Consider the following 5,255-nt stretch of genomic DNA (forward strand, 5'->3'; position numbering starts at 1 on the left):
GGGTGATGTGTAAGACGATCTTAGAGCGAAAACGGAAGTGTTCGGGAAAACTATCGGATGATATGACGCAAGAAAAAAGGATATTTTTCTTGTTCCCCGCGGTTTTGGCGCACAAAAGAATCACAATCGGGATCCGCACTAGACTACGATATGTTTAAATATCGGTACTGGAATGGATTTAGTCGTAGTGGGCGATGGACAAGGTGATTTGCGAAAAAATATTAACTACTCGATGGATACGAGGCCCGTGAGCGATATTTTTATTTTTGCCACCACTAGGTTTTTTTTTTTGGTTTGTCACCTCTAGTTTTTTTTGCAATTTGGAATTTGGCGCGGAAAAATGCAAAAAAGACTGCGGAAATGAGCTGTGCCTCTTGTTGGATGATTTTATCCCGGATGTGGGGGAAATTGCTCGGGCTGTGGGTCACTTTAGGGGCGCCTGGAATGCTTAAATTCTTGGTAATTGCGAAATTTGCATAAGCAGCGGAGTGCTGGTACCGCGTATCGGCCGAACGCGTTCGTGCCTACATATACTAAGTGTGGTATGTAGATGTGGAGTAATCGGTATTTTTTAGGTATTTTCCCACCGGGATTAATGAGGTTTATTATTTATGAGAAGTATTGAGTGAAAATAAGATTGTAAGAATATACAATTCGATATACGGGGTATGTGTGTGCGAATCAAGCACAACATATGCACATGCATATATACATACGTGTCGGACGCCGGTATTGTGGCTGTGTAGCGGATAATTGCTAATAGCTAACGGAAAGTGTTAGTGAGATCGGACAATAAGTACATAAGAATATATGTACATATGGATAAGTGGACACTCGGACGTGAATAGTGCGGAACGCCAATCGCGGAAGGAAACGATTGGCGGCACAATATGAGCGTACTTATCTGCAGTTCTCTCTGGAATCCACCGATGCTTGCTGGGACAATCTCGATTCAGCAAGAATCCGGCTCGAAGGACCAATGTTTGTAGTAGGGCGCTTCCTAGTGCTGCAGATAAGCCCTCAGAAGATCCAAAGTGTCCCGCAATGAATAGGCACAGTATGATGGTTAACAAATCGGTTTATTGGGCACTCGAAACGGCGCGGTTGTTTGATTATATGTGTGTATGTATGTGGGTGTGAATATAAACGATTCTATGTATCGACGCGTACCGGAATGTACGGGGGTGGGTAGAATACTAAACTCCCGCTTAGTGAGCTGGCTGCCCGCCAACTCGCTAGCGCCAGGCAAGAGAGAGCGCGCTCCGGCTGTTAACAACAGCCCCCTGCCAACTCGCTGCTGCTACTCTCAACAAAATGCAAGTCGTAAGTTGTTATACATTATAGCTTCAGCATGATGTGAGTATGAAGCAAAGATATGATATGATTATTTCATATGATATTTCGTATGATATTGGGCAATCATACATTGATACAAGATACAAGTTTAAAGTGGTTATTATAAAATAACAAAATGATGGCTTATATGGATAAGGGAATGTTTCCAATATATATGGATATGGGAATGTTTCCCATATATATGGATATGGGAATATTTCCCATATAGCTTCAGCATGATATGAGTATGAAGCAAAGATATGATATGATTATTTCATATGATATTTCGTATGATATTGGGCAATCATGCATTGATACTAGATACAAGTTTAAAGTGGTTATTATAAAATAACAAAATGATGGCTTATATGGATATGGGAATTTTTCCCACATAGCTTCAGCATGATATGAGTATGAAGCAAAGATATGATATGATTATTTCATATGATATTTCGTATGATATTGGGCAATTATACATTGATACAAGATACAAGTTTAAAGTGATTATTATAAAATAACAGCATGATATGATGTGACGGCTCATATTTTCGTGCTTTATATTTCGACCTATTTATGTGCACAGCACTGTAGCTGCAGCTGTATGTGTGCGGTAGAAAGCTTTAGTCGGTCAAGCGAGCTTTATGCTTTAAATTAGATCGTATATGATCCAGACCTTGTGCTTTAGAAGCGTGGGTGGGAAAAGTAAAGGAAAAAACCGAAGATTAGGCCTTAGATCATTCGATCTGTGCCAATGAATTGAGAAAGGTCAGTTAGCTGCGAGACAACAAGTGCATACAAATTTTGAAGAACACGTGCCAATTTTTTGTTGGCTAAGTTCTGCAAAGAGAAAAACATTATAAAACAGCAGTGCATCGTTGCTAGCCGCACAAAAGCAGAAGATATAATCTGAGTGCAATAATACGTCCTAAAATTCTTATCGGAAATATTGATCCAAAAGTGATACCTAGTCCCATCAGGGACTTATTTTTCCTATTATGTAACACACATGACATGTGGAGTAATAAAATTTTGTGTGTTCTGAAAGGGTCTTTGTTATATGCCAATTAAAGGCTAAGTTTGCTTCAGTTTGCGCCCATATACATCATTGATTGGAGATCTAGCTCCAGAGAAGTTTTCTAGAGGTGTTTTCCATCGACCTTTTTTTGACCTTGGACGAGCGCAAGTGTGCATACCAACATACAGTCAACACCGGGTATGACGGACCATTTGGTCACGGTCTGGATGGACATCGTCATGATGGATGTTGAAAGGGAAGCACAATAAGGATGGATGAATAAAACGGATTTACTTAGTGATACGAATACATACATATATTTATACATAATTATTTTTTTTATGATTTCTTTCACTTTTCTTTAACTTTATACACATTGTACATACTGTTAATGTTCTTAGCTAGGTGGAATGTCAAAGCATGCAGGCCTGTTGCAGCGATGGAGTGAAATTTTTAAGCCACCAGCCACCACTTTGCTCTATAATTTCTTTATCCGTATATTAACGTTTAACCTACATACATATCCATCTTTATTGATTTAACTATTATTCTTGTCTTTAGTTTTGAAACCATGTAATTTTTTGAGAAAATATATTGAGGATTTGTTTGAGAAATATGGAGTAGAGGAATTATAATGGGGTATTGAAAAAAGGAACATATAACACATAAGGGTTAACACTTAAAGAATGAACAGTAGTTAACATGGTTGGGTGGGTAACGTGGAGTCCTTACACCTGACTCAGAGCGGCAATGCATATGGCGTTTTTAACTTTAACTTAACACCTAATAACGGCCAGGTTAGCACACGATGTCTTCTGAGTGTAGCAACTAGAACAACAGAAAGATCCCCCCGTCCGACGAGCCCTAGCCGAAAGATCCCAACGTGCTAACCATGATCTCATATTGACGTTGTCTAGTTTGTGGTGTACGTCGCAGCAAACACCACCCTTATAACACCAGGTACATTACACAAAAGTGGCGCCCAACGTGGCGCACGACACAGAAAAAAAAAAAACATTAATTTGGTGTCCCAGTTATTGTCAGCAAGTAGAATCTTGTTGCATTCTTTCCTTTCTGGAAAACTGCAATGGTTGGTGCTAGTCACAGTCCATTCTGTCCGAAACGGTAGGGGAACAACAGTTCTATGAGCATGTCAGGAACTTGGTGAAAGAAATTGTAGCAAGGCCGTGGAAATCTTTAATATTTAGAATGCTAGATATTTAATTTTACTGCCCGGAATCGTTTGTACATATCTTCTAAAGCTTCAGTTCTTGATGAAGACAATATTTTTTTTATTTTTTATATAGTATATTTTGGGAAAAGGGAGAGTGTTGCGTGTATTGCCGTAATCCTTATATGTTCCAGATCTCAATACCCCTTAACCGTATATTTACTTTTGAGAGAGTTTTGTAACTCGAGCACATAGTTGGTAAAGTTTTTAGAGGTTGATTTTTGTGCACCATGGCCGTAAGACGCAGTTTAGATATGACCATTACCGTACATAATGAACAGATTTGCATAGTCTGTTCAAACCCAATAATTTCTTTAGATTTAAAAATCATTACACGATGTAAACATATTTTCCATAGAAACTGTATTTTGAATTGGCTTGATAAGTCACGATTGTGTCCAACATGTCAGAACAATGTTACAAGAAACCCGAAAACGTTGTAGATCACAATCTGAACCCAGAATCAAACAGTTCAGAAAGAGTTTTACTAACGAATAGCCAAAAGAAGAAAAAGAAACAGTTGCAGCAAGCAAGCGAGATGGTAACAGCAAAATATTGTCAAATTCTATTTCGGTGGAAGCCATGTATCAAGACGTAGGTTTGCTAGAGCAGCGAATACTATCACAGGTAGAGCAACAAGTTACTTCAAAAATTAGTCAAATGCAATCCATGATATCAGAACTGTCCCGGGAAATTTCGAAGCTAACAACAGATAAATCAAGAAGGGCTGAGGAATTACCTAACTGAAACATCAATGCAAATGAAAATGTAGATAATAACGAACCTGATTCGAACCAGGCGCTCAACAAGACGGACGGACGGACGGACGGACGGACTGACGGACGGACGGACAGACAGACATGGCGATATCGACTCGGCTATTGATGCTGATCAAGAATATATATACTTGATGGGGTCGGAAAAGTTTCCTTCTCTGCGTTACACACATCCACTTTTTCCACAAATATAATATACCCCTAACTCTTTTTTGAGTACGGGTATAAAAAAAAAAATACCTTATTATCAATATGAACTAGTTTCTAAGTTTCAATATTATTTGAAAAAAAACCGACGAATTAAATTTTTTTTAATGTATATTTACCCAAAAATTTTTATTTTCTTTTCGTGGTAGCAAAAACATTACACATTAAACTAAACATTTGAAAAAAATTGTATAATTTTTTTGAATAACAAATAACAGAATTGGGGGGTGTCCACTTGAAAAAACAGAAAACAAAATTGTTTGTCAAATTTTGGCCCAGCCTCATATGGGACCTGCCTCATATGGGACTACTCCCTGAATTTGAGCATAATAATTAGGGGAGGAAAAGAAACTAACAAGGATTTTCTTAGTAGCGGCGAGCGAAAAGAAATCAGTACAGAATTAAAGTCACTTTGTCTATATGGCAAATGTGAGATGCAGTGTATGGAGCGTCAATATTCTAGTATGAGAAATTAACGATTTAAGTCCTTCTTAAATGAGGCCATTTACCCATAGAGGGTGCCAGGCCCGTATAACGTTAATGATTACTAGATGATGTTTCCAAAGAGTCGTGTTGCTTGATAGTGCAGCACTAAGTGGGTGGTAAACTCCATCTAAAACTAAATATAACCATGAGACCGATAGTAAACAAGTACCGTGAGGGAAAGTTGAAAAGAACTCTGAATAGAGAG

The sequence above is a fragment of the Drosophila obscura genome, unplaced genomic scaffold, assembly GCF_018151105.1.
Source record: "Drosophila obscura isolate BZ-5 IFL unplaced genomic scaffold, ASM1815110v1 contig_57, whole genome shotgun sequence".
Classification (NCBI taxonomy): Eukaryota; Metazoa; Arthropoda; class Insecta; order Diptera; family Drosophilidae; genus Drosophila; species Drosophila obscura.